The sequence below is a fragment of the Phyllostomus hastatus genome, unplaced genomic scaffold (assembly GCF_019186645.2).
Source record: "Phyllostomus hastatus isolate PE091 unplaced genomic scaffold, TTU_PhHast_1.1 phas_scaffold_501, whole genome shotgun sequence".
NCBI classification, from domain to species: domain Eukaryota; kingdom Metazoa; phylum Chordata; class Mammalia; order Chiroptera; family Phyllostomidae; genus Phyllostomus; species Phyllostomus hastatus.
In genome coordinates, this window is record NW_025334033.1 from 53522860 (window position 1) to 53539015 (window position 16156).

Genomic DNA, 16156 nt, shown 5'->3' on the forward strand with positions numbered 1-16156 from the left:
TTGCAAGAACAAGTTTAAAAAGCAGGGTGGGGGGAATTCACTGTATGGCTTATAAAAAGAAACCTGGATGAGGGACCTCTTCCAATCACCAAGGGCCACCAGCTCCTGGGAGCCAATGCAAGGAGATATTGGTAGCTCTATTTGCAAGTCTAGTATGTCTCACAATTCCACCAGAGTTTTTATCTTGTTAACTCACTTTGGAGGCTGACATGAAGGAAAATGGAGTGTGATTTAGGAGAGGGAAGCAGTTAGCCCGACCCACAAGCATGTTGTCATTATTCCTTGACTTTACCAGGAAGTTCAAAGGACATCTCGTGTTTTCTGCACTGTAGAGATATTACCCACCCCCAGCAACACCGTCCTTATATTCTTCAGGCCTTTGCAGCAATTCTAAGAGGGGATGGGATCATCAGTTTTCAAAGCGACCCACACTTATTACATGAATTTGAAGATAAATTGGAGAAAAGGGGATGGGGGTGTGGAAGAGCAGAGTGGAGAGTTAATATGTAAAAGTTAAGAATGTGAAGCTATTGATATGTTTGGATTCTTCAGAGGTGATTTAGTCATATTTGGTTAGTTTTTTGGACTTGTAGATAATTTTCTTTCCAGTTTTTGGCATTGATAGTGCTTACTTACTCACTTACTAGAGGCTGCAAAGTAGAGAGAAGACTCGAACTAGTTAATTTGGAGTTTGGATGCAGATGCATTGGAGCATTTGGTGGGGGAAGAGGTTGATTCTGTGATCCCCATAGTTACACGCCAGAGTTTTATATTTGGAGATTTTCTTAGTCAACAACTGCCTGAAATCTATTTTCACTCCCAGTGTGCATAGGGCATTAATCACTGAAATCTGTTTCTTACAGTTACCCTTCACAGAGGTCCCTGGTTTGCTTCCAGAATAGCCTTTGATGCAAAACTTCTGTTTTCTTATGTCTGTATTTGCAACTATCCAATGGGGGATTTTTTTTTAAATGGGAAGGGAAAAAAGGGCTTCTTAAGGGGTTGCAGACATGGAAGGGGGGCAGGTGGCCAGAAAAGAGGTAAACTACCTATTGGAAAGGGGAGAAAGAAGGTAGAAAACTAAAACTAATCTCTATGAGAAGAAATTAGGGGATGAAGGTCCCTGGGGTTGGATCCTGCTGATGGATACCTTTGTGGGTATGGAGAGGGAGAAGGATGTACACAGGTATGGAACCCAGAAAACCCTAGATTAGAATCCCTTTTCTGAACCTCCTTTCCCAGCCATACTGAATACTTCCAAACATTAAATGAGAAAATACATGTGGAATGTCTGGCACAGAATAGATGCTAAACAAATGGAAATCATTATGGGCTTCCTAAGTGCTCAATTTTTTTTTTTAGCCATTTGTTACATATGTATTGAGAACAGTTAAGCCCTGACAAAGATTATATAGATGTGGTAACTGTCCTCCCAGGGTACAGACCTTTCTAGTGATGAAAAGAGAAGCAGTCATCTTCAGGAATATTTCTCAGTGACCTAGTGCTATCACTCTGCACTTTCATTTGCATCTACTTTGTACCCAGCCCTCCCCAGGTTTGTGGGAAGCAAGTGGGCTTAAGCGATGGTGATTCAGAATATACAAGGCCAGGCTGGGGTAGTACAAGGCAGAAAGAAATTACCTCATTTATTTATTCAGCAGACACATATAGCCTAGCATCAAACTCTCAGCCCAAGCAAAGGGCTCTGGTGGGATTTCCGGGTTAGTGGAGGCTTGGCATTTGAGAGAAAGTGAGAAAGCAGTGGCTTGCAAGCTTGCAAGCTCTTGAAGTTGTGGGCTGAAGAGGTGAAGATGGAGCAGATGAAGACTGTGCAAAGGGAAGGAAAAAAGGAAATCACAAGTTGCAGGGAGAGTGGCTCAAGCAGTGGGTTAGGGAGCTGAGCAAAGTGCTGGGGCGGCTGAGTGGTATCAGGAAAACAGATGGGGATCCTTGAGAAGGAGGGTGCAGATGGTGGTGGTGCCGAGGAGGCAGCGTGGGGTGAAGAACAGTCCCAGCTCGGCCACTCCGGGAGGAGAAGGGCTGGAACACAGCTCCCCACGCTGGGAGAGCTGTGTGACTCATATGGCCCCTAACACGGTATCTGAGTGGGGTACCAGGAAGAAGAGTGGAGGAGGCTATGCGATTCTATGTGATGGACTTTGGAAGTTAGACATGAACGTCAAGCATCTGGGAATTCCTGGTGAGGAAAGAAATCTCTCCTACCAATTAAAGAACACCAGCCCCTGGCTATATTCAAATCCAGTCTCCTAGGTTAAATTTCTAGCTGCCTGTTTGGCCTTGGGCAGGTAATCTGATTGCTCTTGGAGATGGTTTCCTCATCTGTAAAATGAAACCGTTGAGTTAAGTGATACTTAAAATATTCTCAAGCTCTAAAATTGTGACTCTGCAGACTGTTTGAAGGTTTGTACTGCAGAGGACAGAGTAGACTTATTATTCTACTACCACTAGAATTGCCTGTGAAGATGTAACAGACTCAGTGATGAATTCTCTATGCACACTGGTGGGAAGATAGATTTTAAGTAGTTGTTGCCTAAGATATTAGGAAATGGAGGATTTTGACTTAGTGAAATGTATTTCAATATTAGAGTTGTCCAATGATGAGCTGGGTTGTTTTGTAAGGTAGTAAGCTCCTTGTTGCAAGAAGTGATCAATCACAGATTGAGTGATGACATTTTGGGGGTTGTTATAAAAGGAATTCTGCCCCCTGACTCACCTTTCATAAACATAATAAAACAGTTATGCTTTCCTACAGGCTTGTTGAGCATGTGATTAAGTGATAAATGGAGGTGAATCCCATCATTTATTTCTTAAAACATAATGTTATTCACATAATAGGCTTTCTGTGGGGGGAAAAAGATTTTGTGGTAAAATAATTTTGGAAAATATTGGATTAAACAATTTTAAGCATGTTTATTTAATGAAGGACTTGTCAGAGGCTGAAATATATTAATGTACATTATGAATTTTCTACATATATTGGACAATAGAGTCTTTTTCACGGAGTATCTGATAGAAATAGTGACCTACTAAACCTATTTTGAGAAACATTGCTTTAAGTGATTCTCTTATATTCCAAGTCCTTTGCCCCTCAAAGAAGGCATTACAAATTCTCTCTCGTCCTTGGTTAGGTCTGATGCAGAAGCCTGGTTTGGGGTCTATTATCCTAGGAGAGGAGGGGTGGGCTTCTGGATGACAGTGTTAGACTGACTCAGCTGGTGACCTTAGATGAGTCCCTCCTTGGGTCTCATTTTCATTATATGTCAAATAGGGAGAACTATTTTGATTCCCACTCTTTTTAGGCTTGAGGCGTCATGGTGGGGTCTAGGGCAGTATCTGTGGCATTTGAATTTGCATTTGAATCATCTGGGCATCTTGTTGAAGTGCAGATTCTGATTCAGCAGGTCTGCTGGGGTGGGCACGTGGGTGGGGGTTGAGGGTCTGCATCGCTAACACACTCAAAAGCAATGCTGGTGCTGCTGTGGCCACACAGAGTAGTGAGACTCCAGGAAGTCACGTAGGTGGCCCTTAGCAGGAGCATCTCCTCATATGGAGCAGCAACAATCTTTCCCTGGAGATTTGGTCTGTGTTTTTGAAAGGTATTCATGTGAGAAAAATAAAATCAGGCATCCCTTTTGTGTCCCTGTGGTGTGGCCTACCATAGGTCCCTCCAAGGGAATCCCTCTTCCTCTTCCGCTTCCCCACCCCCATCGCCTACGGCTCCCCAGTCAGTTAAGCTATTTTTTGAGTTTGAGTTAAAACCATTTCAGGCATATTTTTAACTGCGTCCTGTTCGAAAAGCTGTTAGCATTTGGCAATCATTCCATCTTCAGCTTGAATCCTGGGGAGGGTGTTTCTTTCTTCCCCCCCCCCCCCAAACACACACAACCGGGCAAAAGTCTATCTTTTAAAAATAGTTCTAGTGCGTGGGTCAGAGAGAATGGTTGCTGGGGATGAGGAAGGAGATGGGGCGTGGTTTGGTCTCCACAAGATCATGATGCTGGTGTTGCCTTTTCTGTCTGCACTGGGGGCTGAGCTGACTACATGAAGGGCTAGGGATGGTACCAGGGCTGTCTAGCAAGAGGGAGAGAGAGCTGATGGGAAAGAGGGCTGGCTAGGGGCACAGGGCAACGGGCCTCAGCAGTGGGCCTGGTTGAACCTCTACAAACAGAGTCACCAGGAATGAGAGCAGAGTTGATGCCTTTCCTGACCTGGGTCCCGTGATGTTCCAGAGCCAGCACATTTCCATTGCCATTATCAGGAAGCTTTTATTAAGGCCCGCCTGGGAGTAACATCCATGGGAATTTTTTAAAAAAATTATCAAACATGTATATAGCCTTTATACTGTGAAAACCACTATTTGAGCACTTTAAAAATACTGACTCACTTAATCCACATCACAACCCTATGAGGCAGGCCCTATCATAGTTTTCATTGCATAGAAGGGGAAACCGAGGCACAGGACAGTCAAGCAACTTGCCTGAGGTGCTGAAGCTTGTACGTGGTAGAGCTGGGTTCCAGCCTGTGCAGCCTGGACTTGGACTTGGTGGCCTTCGCCACTCACGCGGTGTGTGCTGCTTTTCCCAGAGACTCAGGCCCCAACTTCTGGGCCTCAGTCGAAGAGTGGCTCTGCCCACCCAGGCTGCCTTTACCTGTCTTGGTGGGAGGAATGAAACTGAACACATACAAGAACTTCCATCATAAGTGGAGAAAATGACGATTTTTTTGAAAGCAGCCATCAAGTGTTGATAGGTAACTCTGCGCCACTCAAACATTCAAACCCATTAAACACTCCAAATATACCTGGACTGTGTTAAAATTTGATCCCCAAGCAGGAAAATTTAAAATTGTTCTGAAAATTATCAGAGTGGGAGGAAATAGTTTCCTTTTCAGCTTTGTTTGTGGTCAAGCGTTTTGGTGAGATACTCTGTAATCATCAGTCTAATCAAGTTGCTTGTCCTGGGTGCTCCGGGAGGACGCTGCAGGGGACCATTCCACAGCATAGCCTGGATCTCCCCGAGGCTGCAGACTGGACGAGAGTCCTGCCCTGAGGGCTGGTTCCTCTCAGATGGTAAAAGGCTGCTGAATTCAGGGAGATGGCTGGGAGGCTTCTACTGGCTGTTGAGTCCCTGAAGATACTTCATTTCAGTGGAATTAGTAGGAAGAGGAAATGAGGGTAGAAAGCTCCCCATTGCTGTTGAAAGTTGGAAACTTGGCCTTCCTGGGAGTTAGCCTTTCTTGTGTCCTCTTGGGGGTGAGGGCAGATAACCTGGGGGAAGGGATGCTGGGAGCTAGAAACATTCCCTGGGAGCTAACCAACTCAGGGCATGCAATCTCAGGCTCCCCTTTGGATTTAGGCCCTCATGTGCCTGCTAATCTTATATTCATTTGTTCTCCTTTTGTTCTGCATGAGAACACACTTCTGCTGAGCAGGTGCCTGGCTTTCAGAATTTGGGGAGTGCTGCTGTGGGCACCCTGTGTCCTCTTACTGGGCTGCAGGCACAACTATTTCTGTCTAAGTCCTCTCCTTGGAGACGCCAGGCCCTCTGTGGTGCTGTCTGCACTGCATGGTGCATATCTAATAATACTAATTAATAAGCAGTCACTTATTAATAACACTGGAAACATCATCATGTAGGTGACAGAAAGTCAAATAAACTCTGGTAGACCAGCCGTGCAGCATGGTTCGGGGGGGAGGAGAGGAGAGCAGAGCACCAGGGATATTTTCGAGGGACAGTGGCCAAAGTGCTTTGAACTGGTAGCATTTGAGGCTAAATTTGAAATCTGCTCAGGAGCAAGGCATATGGGGACTTGAGACCTTGTCGCTCCTGAAGTGCTGGTTGGGGGTTAGCAGAACTGTCTAATGCTCAATTTCTAGTGACTTGGGCTTGTCTTGAGAAGCCTTTGGTGTTCCCAGGGTTGGTTTGGGTAGAGCAGTGGAAACTCAGAAAGAACAGTATGTATACCCACTTACTTAATGGATGAAGAAGCTGAGGTTGCTGACCATTAGCATCATCTTCTAAAGGCTATTGAAAGAGTCGGTAGCTAAAATCATGAACCTCTCCAATAATGTTAAAAACATTAATTCCCAGCCAAAGCACCCCCTGGAATTCCCATACATGAGTCATCAGGGCAACTGGAATGCATGTTAAGTCTGTTTACCTGTACCCCTGATTTTATAGGCATAGTCATGTTCATAAATATGCAATGGAATCTACTTCAATAGATAACATAATAAAGCCAACTTGCTGTGAAGATTAAGTGAGATAATGCATCCGTGCTTGCCCAGTTCTTACCTCAGTGCCTGGCAGGGGGTGACAATGCCAAGGTGTAGGGCTGATAGCTGCTACACATGGGTAGGGTCAAACCCATGGGGTATAGCCAGTTTCTGGTCTGATTAGTCGCTGCCCATACCAATTCAGATACTAAATATTTAAAATCCACTCTGATATTGACAACCAATACCCTGTACTGCAAACGTTCAATTTGCTCTTATAGCTATTTCTGATCTCATTGTCCCAGGATAGGTTTGAGGATGGTCTTTTCCATTTTACAGATGACAAAACTGAGGCTTGAAATGTTAGTGGCTTGGCCAAGGTCTCGCCACCAGCAAACGGTAAAGCTGGGATTTGAACCCAAGTGTCCTCTTGGCAGAGCCTTGTGATCTTAACCACAATGCTGACAAGTAGATGACCAACAGGGTGATGTATGGTGGTGGTGATTATTATTATTGTTGTCATTATCGTCATTATACTAGCTTGATTGTTTTCCCAGAGTGTCATGGACAACTTATCCTTTTGACTGGTGATGAAACTGTTCCTTGCTTTATCCTCAAAGTGCTGCTATGACACACTTAAGAAAAGCTGAAACAGACTCTGTCTTGTTTTGTCCTCCCTATGAATGAGTGAAGGCAGAAGCCACACATCCCAGGGAAGGAAGGTAGGGCCGCAAGGGAAACTTCTAACCTAATGGTCTCTGACTGTGGCCTGCTTAGCCCAGGACACAGGGACTAAGGTTTTAGTTGCCCCCACTGAGTCCTCCCTTAAAAAAATCACTGTTGCCCTGGCTGGGTGGCTCAGTTGGTTGGAGTATCATTCTGTACACCAAAAGGTTGTGAGTTTGATTCCCAGACAGGGCACGTACCTAGGTTGCAGGGTCAGTCCCTGTTGGGGGCATGTATGGGAAACAACCGATCAATGTTTCTCTCTCACATCTTCTCTTCTCTTTTCTTTTCTTCTCTTTTCTTTTCTTCTCTTCTCTTCTCTTTTCTTTTCTTTTTTCTTCTCTTCTCTTCTCCTCTCCTCTCCTTTCCTTTTCTTTCCTTTCCTTTTCTTTCCTTCCTTCCTTCTTCTCTTTTCTCTCTCTCCCTTTCTTTCTTTCTCTCTCTCTCTCTTTCTTTCTTTCTTTCTTTCTTTCTTTCTTTCTTTCTTTCTTTCTTTCTCTTTTCTCCCTCTCTCCCTCCCCCCCCTCATTTCTCTCCCTTCCTCTGTCTCTAAAATCAATAAAAATCATATCCTTGGGTGAAAATAAAAAAAAAGAAATCAGTGTCACTGCTGACATGGCACCATCATTTGGGCAAATCCCCAACAGAGTTTTGTGCTTATGGTTGCATTACGTAAGGCGACCTGCCTTATGGTCTTTGAAGTTGTCTCTCTCTGCTGTTCTGTACATATCCATCCTCGTAAATCTGGAACTCTCCAATGGAATACTGGATCACAGGGAGCAGAGTGGAGGTTAGTGAAATTGACATGGAAGAATGAGTAAAGTGAGCCCAGAGATCTCATGATAAAAGACAGACTAAAATGATATACCGGAGTAAATGAAATATAGCTAATACTTAAGAAGCCCACATCCATACTAATAGAATAAAATCATAATAACCAGTATATTCAAAATACACAAGGTAAAGTGGATTAGGAAGCACAAGGGCTAAAAACAAATGAATGATAGTAATTACAGTGATACCCCGGTACGCTAAAATATTAAAAGTGAAATGATGAAATAAGGGAATGCTAACTATAGGGGGCAGTCCAAAATTAATAATCCCATGCAGGGGCAGAGGCAGACCTTTGGGGAGAGGCAGCAGACATTTGTTAAGCATTTCTGTGGGGCAAGGTGTTCTGTGTGTGTTTTCTCACTTAATTCTTGTAACAATCCTTTGAAGTCAGTACAGGTATTATGATTTCTGTAGGTGAAGACAGTGAGACTTGGAGAGGGAAAGAAAACTATTCAAATCATGTGGAATTTGGTTGGCCAAGGTGGGGCTGGAATCCAGCTATATGTCCTAACCTCTAGGTTGTCCTGCACATGTGCAGTGGACACGTGCAAGGGGTATGTCCTTTCATGGCTGCTGTTTGTCAGAGGAGTCCTATGGGAGTCCTATGGGAGCTGACTTCTTTCTGTCGGGCAGTGAGTCCTCAGACTCTCCCTTTGAGCTTATGCTCTCATGTCCCCTGATCCCTTAGGTCCCTTTCTATTGTTTCCAATGGTGAATCTACAGCGGGCCTGGTTCTTGAGGTCCTGCTAGATCATGGTGGTTCCTTTGCATGGTTCTTCCCACCAGAGTCTGCAGACAGCTTGGCTTGCCCAACACCATGCACTCTGCCCTCCGGACTTCACTTTCACACTTGGAGAACAAGTAAAGTTTATAGGCTTCAGAAAAGGCCAGGTAAGGAGGGTATGTAGAATCAGGTTTCAGGGCAGTTCAGGTCTAGCATAAGCAGGTGTGAAATCAGGTGTCATGCATGAAGTTGTCAGGCATTTTTGTGTGCATGTTATGTGCTGGATACCATGGAGGCATGGAAGACTGGGGACCCAAGAAAACATTAAAAAAATGAGATTTGATCCAAAAAGTAAAACAGATGGAAAAGTAGGCTAGGGATGGTGAAATTGCATGTGTGTAAGCCTGGCCCAAATGCCACTTTATCCACCAAACTTGCTTTGATAGCCCCCATCTCCAAATCAAAATTTATCACCTGTTCCTTGACAATCCCATAGAGCTTCTTTTACATTGATCCCATGACTATCATTTTCCCCTCGCCTTTTAGGGACACACCTCTGTCTTCCTCCAAAGCATAGTGGATACCGTGGGGCAAGGACCTTGACTTACTCCTTTTGTTTCCTGTGAGCACAATGCCCAGTGCATGTGCTATCAAATCCGCTGAGTTGGGCAGTGCTGGGGTGGCTGGAAGAATGTCCAGTGAGGGGCAGAAATGTAAGATCCACTCCACAGGGCAGGGAGGCAATATAGCACTGTGGCCGAGCAGGCAGGCTCTGGAGTCAGACCTGAGTTCAAATTCATTCTTGGTTACTTCCAGTTGTGTGACCTTGGGGAGCGAGCACAACTGCCCTCTAAAGTTGTGCTTTCTTCCACTGTAAAATGGACAATGGTCAGCACCAACTTCACTGGACAGGACAAGATGATCTATGTGCTGGCACATGGTAAGTGCCCAACAGCAGCTCATGGGTCTTCTAGCCATTGGTGCTAGCCAGAGGAAGGGTGCATGATGCAGCCCTTAGAAAGGGGAGGCAGGACAAGAAAGGGGTGGGGTGTTTTCCCACTTGGAGGCACCGGGGCCTGATGCTGAACAAAGTGTTTTGTGTGGTGCTACCAACTGTCATCTCTTGTGTAGGCTTGATTGGGGAAATGTTTCTACAGGCTCAGGCTAATCTAGCAACACTGGAGATGGGTTTTGAAGAGTTTTGAAGAGTTTGGGTGCACTGGAAATACCTAGGTTTTGGACTCAGGGTGCAAGCTACAGAAGGGAGCCATCCTCCCAATCCACCCCAGCACTTGATCTTTGCCTCTTGATCCTCGCCAGCTTACAGGTGCCCAACCCCCTCCTGGGGATAGGGTTAGCTGTGCCTCTGTCTTCCCAACTAGGAGCCCTTGGAGGGGAAGCCCCATTTGTCACCTTCATTTCTATGTCCCCAGCCCTCATTCTATGCACTGTACCTTACCCTAGCTGATATGCTAAGGGCTTGTTGAAGGAATGGATTTGTGTCCTAGTTACAGGCCTAACCTCCACCAGATCCACAAGGATTGCCCTGATTTTGTAAGGAGGGATGGCTACTCAGGGAAACTGAGGCACGCTTTTAGGGCAGGGTCCTTTTCACTCCCTCAGTCTGTAATGAGATACATGCATCTCCAGAAGTGGCTTAGTCTACTGAAGCTGTGAGGATTTTGCCTTTATTTTTATTCCTGTTTCAGTTGTAGTCAAGAACCTTCCTCAAGCTTGGATGAGGGGAGAACTAAGCTCCTGAGATGGCCTCTTAGTCTTAGGGGGCTGCAGAGTGCCCCTCTCTGATGATATTTTCTCAGCTGTTTGCCAAACAGTCAGGGAGGCTGTGAAGCCTTGAGCCAGGCAGCCAGGCTGTCTCTTTAAATGCCTGGGTCTGTGTGGGAGAGGGAGGGGCCGGCTCTGGAGTGCGTGAAATTCCTGGGCTCCTCCGGCAGTCTCAGGCTCCGAGCTCAGCCCTACACATCTCCTCTTGCATGCAACTCACTGAGAGGCAGAGGCGAGCGTGTCCTCCCCTCTTGAAGCTGCCAGCGTCTCCAACCACCGAGGACCTGCTTTTCGCACCTCCAACACCCTCCTCCCTTCTTCCCTGTCACTCCCTCCCAGAGAGAGAGAAAAAGAAAAGGAGAGAGAAAGATTCTGGAATTTGAACCTCCCAGAAGAGGAAACATACCCAGCAAACTCAGTTGATTAAACATCCAACAAACAAACGGATCCTAAATCTTCTGTGCAACTGGAAAGGTAAGATTTCCGGGGAAAGGCAGGCAGGCAGGCAGGATGGGAAACAACTCAAGGTTCCCCTTTCATTCTGGGAGGCGGTAGCTCCTGAGAGGATAGAAGTTTTCAGCTGGGAGCGACCAACCTAGATTTTTTTTTTCTGAATGTTGGATCGGAGAGCCTCCACTGACCATGGGAATGGCTTTTCAACTGCCTTTCTTTTCCTTCGGCTTCTCCTGGAAGTTGGGTCCTTTTGCTCCAGACGTGCAAAAAGTCAGAATGTTTTAGAATTTAAAAAAATCTTTTTAAAAAAGTCTTTCCCCTATTTCCTTGGATTGTTAGTCTGAAGTGATGTGTGCTCATCACTTCGTTTTGGGCAGATACTTTTTTGGCATGTTTTAGCCACTTTTCCCTCCTCCTTCTTATTTTTTTCTGGGGAAGGGGCTGAGTCAAATGAGGAATAAAGAAGCGACACCCCGAGGGTCACAAGCTGACAAGACTGAACTGAGACAGGGATTTCCCTGGCCGTTGAGGAGTCGAGGTGTGTACGAATGTGAGTGTGTTTGAGTGTGAACCGGGGTGGGTCGGGGGGAGTGTCAGGAGGGGGTTCTTGAGCCTGAAGGTTCAGGTTGGACTTCTGCTGTCTCGTTGTGAAGGTGGGCATACTCAGAGAAGGTGAAAAGGGAGTGTGTGTGTGTGTACGTGTGTCCGCTCCTCTTTGGATCGGTTACAAGGGAACCTTCCTCCTCTGCCTTCCATTTGTTTATATTAATGATTTAGTAGCAGGCTTGCCTGAAAACTTCCACTCTGTGTAAGCACTGTGGGTTTTGCAAGCTCTCAGTGACCTTAGAGGCTGGTTCGATGTATTGTTTTTTTGAGGCATTGTGTTGTGCCCAGAGTTTCAGCTCTTTCCCTCTCTGTTTTCTAACCACAAAACTTAACTGCTTTAGAAACATCTTCCTGATGACACTGGGGCAAAAATCTGTTCCTCCCACCCCCCATCTCTTCTTAGGCCAGTGATGTAATACCAACCTATGGGTTCGGCTGCTTTGCAGGTGACTTACCCTGTGACTACTTATTAAAAAAATTAAATTTCTCCTTTCCTCCATGAAATGCCTTCCTCTTTTGATTTGGATGTAGAAATATTGTCATGCAGCAAGAAAATGATATTTTTTGCCAACCATTGTTGGGGTTTAGGTCAAGTAGGATCTCTTTCCCATGATCATTATTTATTTTTTTTTAATTATTTTAATGCAAAGGTCAGAGATCATCTGACCAAAAAGGAGAACTGGGAGAGCTGGAGCTGCCATCTCCCCGCTCCCTTCGGCCATTCCCGCTTGGGGAGATAGTTTTCTTTTACCACCACTCTCCACCCCAACATTTTCATTCTTTCTCTGCCCTGGGTCTTGTGGATGGCCCTGGGAGGGAGAGGGGCTCCTTCTCACACCTGGAAGGCGGTGTAGTTTCGGGGGGTCAGATGACCGTTTGCCTTTGTGATAAAGGTTCCAATGGAAATTTGAACTCCCGGAGCGCTGGGTGACTCCATACCCAGGATAGTCTATCTGGGGGCACCTGGAGGTTAGGTCTGGGGAGCCTGAAAAACTAGCCCTTTATGAATCTGCCATTCTGGGTAGAGCCTCCCTTCATCGTTCAAGGGCTTCTGCATCGTCTTTCAAGTTAAAATGGTCCCGCTGGTGACGATGGGCAAGTTTACCTAAGGGATACTGGGTACGTGGCGGAGGGATGGAGCGGGAGAGACATAGGCAGGCTGGTGTATATATATGTATTTTTTTAATCTTCTGGATTAATCTGCCTAAGTCATATTGGGGCAAACGACATTTCAGACAGGTGCTGGTTGTGCAGAGATATCCCTATTGTTTGATTTTTTTTTTTTTTTTTTGGTTGGGGAGTGGAGAGTAAGGGCTCTTGGCCCATTTTCTGCAGCCTGGGGTTCATCCTGCGAGCTAGTTTTCCTTCTGGAAGAGGGGGAAAAGGCTGGACGCTGGAAGTTCGCTATTAAAGTGAGCAACAGGGCTGGGTTAATTTTTAAAAAACAACCGGACTGTGCGAATGCCCTTTTCTGGAGCTTTCCGGCCCTTTCTAGTGAAATAATAATTTTTAAAAAATTGCTGCTTAAGATGAAGGGGCCAGAAATCAAAGGAATTCTAGATTTTGAGAGACAACTACGTCTTTGCTTTTCTGGTAGCTCCCTATTATTAATTATTGGGGGTATGACGGGGGGTCTGGCCTCCTTTTGTTGATTTCTCTTTAATGCTGTGTTTCTACTAAATATGTTGATGATTTGCTGCTTATATAAGGGAAAGGATATGTCGAGGTGGGTTGATGCTTGGGGTTTTGAGATCGGCTACTGAGATTGGGTGGCGGTTGGTGTGTTTGTCGATGTGCATGGTAGGAAGGTCTTTTCTTTTGGGTGGTGGGGGACAAGGGGATGGTTGGAAATGGTAGACGAGATGCTACAGTGTATGGGGACATGAGGGGAGACGGAGGTGAGGTAGGAAGTCACCGGTTTGCAGAATTTCTGTCCTGCATCCCCTTTATCTCTCTCCTTGGGAAAAAAAAATCCATTATCTCTAAAAACACATTATTCTTCAATTGGCCTTTTAGAGAAAAAAAGAGAGGGAGGGGAGGGGTTAATTTGGTGAGGGGGCTTGGTTGTAATTAGCCCACTGCTGCAAAACTGAGATAGAGAAATCCATCGGCACCAGCTTTGGGGGCACAGAGAGGCAGCGGAGAGTGGGGGACGGGTTGTCAGTCCTGAGCGAACAGTGGAGCGGTGGGGTTGGCGTTTGGGTATTGTGTGTGTTTATGTCTCTGTGTGCATGCAATCTTTTCCATCCCACCACCAATTTCCCCCTCTACCCTCCCCCAATTCTGCCATGCTCTTGCCTCCTATTCCACACACCCCTCTCTCCTACCCCTCCCCCCTCCCCCTTTCCTCTAGTCCTTTCCATCTTGATGAGAAAATTCTGATTCTGATGGCTCTGCGGCTTTTTTTTCCCTTTTTTTCTTTTTTTGCAACACAACAGTGGTGCGATGGCCTCTCCTACATGCCACACGGATGCAGCCTTCTGATAGGAGGGCTCAGTCGGCACATCTATGCACGCACTTGCACACGCTTTTGCACACACACTCTTACACGGACACAGGCGACCAAAGGCTTGATTTCATTTGGTTCCATCCCCCTTTATGGCTCTCCCCACCCCTACCTCCACCATGGCTCCTTTCCACCCGTCTTCATACGGGGAATGCAGTACCATTATCCATGTCTTCTCCCCACACCGCTCTCTTCTTTCTTTTCACCATTATTCTTTCCCGAAAGCTGTGGTGTGTCGCAGTTCATGGGATTAGCATGTTGGAGAGTCTTTGGGGGAGGGGACCTCATGAAAAGGGGATTGGAATGGGGGTAGATGACATTAATGAATTTTTGCCAAATAAGCACCCGGTGATAATGATCCAATTTAACCATCCATGTAATATATGTTTGCGGCACATCAGGGGAAGGTTACCCAGGGAAAGCGGAGTCTGGACTGGGTTACCTCTGGGGAGATTTGATGCCTGGACACTAGAAACACAGACCCCCCAGCCCCCCCACACACACATGTGCGCTCTCTCACGCACGCCAACACACACTGCTCTGCTCAGTGGGCTGTGTCAAGCCAGAGGGCACTGCAGAATATCCCAGAGTTGTCGTGGTGTGTTGGGAGGATGGAGTGATGTCTTTGTCTGACCCAGCTCTCGCTCTGTGGATGTCATCTGGTCTTGAAATTCTTGGCGGCCTTTGTGTTGCCTTTGGGTGGGGGCAGGAGGGGTGTTTTTGTTGGTCTGGTGCCGGTGTGCCTCCAATTGGACAACATGGGATTGTCAACACTCTGCGTGCGGCTCAGGCTGGAGGCTGCCTGCCTGTGTATGCTGCATGAGGGTGTTTGTTGGACATGTATGTGCCGATAGCTCTGGAGAGGTGAGGGGGTGACAGGGAAGGGAAGCTTACTTTCCCTCACTTGAAGGAGGTGGAAGGCAAAAAGTGGAGGTGTTCGGTGGGGGACAGAGGGCAATGAAGTTGTCAGGGTGTTTGAGAAGAGGGTGGAGGGGAAAAAACAGCTCTGATTCCCAGCAGGAAGTCTGTACGGGGTCCCCATAGCTCCCAGGCAAGCCCGTGGGCGGGTGTGCTCATGGATGACTGTGGGTGGATGCAGACTGAAGGTGGGCGAAATTGAGGGTTTTCCCTGCCACCTTGGGAGCCCTGGGCAGAGTGCAGGAGGATGGCTCTACTTTCCACGGCATCAGCCACCCCTGAGGGCTCGGCCTTGGAGGCTGCAGCCCCAGTGAGCTGCAGTTGCCCTTGGGCAGGGCAGTGGCCCAAGCCCCAGAACTCTCCTGGGCTCTGGCTACCTTCAGTACCAGATACCACTTTTCCTTTCCTTTGGCTAAGGGTGTTCATCTTTATTGCAATTATACATAAAATTGGAAAATATTTAGCTTAAAAGGAAAAAAAAATCCTGAGAGCAAGACACCAATTGTCCTACGTTTCTGACGTCTCTCTCCCTTCCTGAGGCTGACCTTGAGGAGTTAGGGAGAGAGGTTTACGTCATTGCCAGAGAAAGGGGAGAAATGGGGAGGAGATGCTTCAGGGGGCGAATTATTGTGCCAAACACACAGAAAAGAATGCTCGTGGCATCCCCTGGCGTGTTCTCCTCACGTGACCCTGGTGTGTGGATGGGAGACTTGCAAAAGTAGACCTGGCCCTTCCCAAGTGCACCGTGGGAAATGCAGTGGCGGCCAGGTGCATTGGTCAGCTGTGGTCAGGCCCTTCTCCCCCAGGGGTGCTCCTACTGGGGGAAGGACATGGCAGCTCTGACCCCAGAAACCAGTCCTGGCTGTTCTGCAGATAACCGGAGTGCAGCACTGTGGCTAGGCCAGCCACAGGTGGCAGTACTGGGCTCCGGCAGGGGTTGTGTGTGGGGCCTGCTCCCCACCCCTCCTCCAAGTTTTCTGCTCAAGTGATATCTCCTCCGAGAGGACCCTCCTGGCTGCCTTTCTAAAATAGTCCCCTCAACACAACCCCCAGCCACTTTCCAGTCCATTACTCTGCCTTTAATTCTAATCGGCTAATCACTACCTAATACTGTTTATATAGTGAAGTGTTGAAGCGATCTTGTTTGTCTTCCCCTCTAGAATGCAGGCTGTGGGAGGTGAGGGACTTTGTCTTTTTTTTATTCATTGTGGTGTCCCAGTACCTAGGCACATAATAGGTGCTCAGCAAATATGTATTGATTGGAGGAAAGGACCACATGGTGTTGGGGTTCTCTTCTTCTCTAGCACCTTGAGGCCTGTCTTTTGGGAAAGCTGAACTTTGACTCCTGGGGGTCTTATTCCTTCCTGCA

The 16156-nt window shown here is 46.8% G+C and overlaps 1 protein-coding gene across 20 annotated transcripts in view; it reads left to right on the top strand.

The window, feature by feature from the left end:
* Positions 1-10528: 10528 nt before the first annotated feature.
* The window catches only part of NRXN3 (neurexin 3), a 1483875-nt gene continuing 1478247 nt past the window's right edge, over positions 10529-16156 (top strand). For all 20 annotated transcript variants that reach the window (XR_006783762.1, XR_006783763.1, XM_045822497.1 and 17 more), the window contains exon 1: positions 10529-10778. The gene's annotated coding sequence lies outside the window, so the exon portion shown is untranslated. The remainder of the gene's footprint in view (positions 10779-16156) is intronic.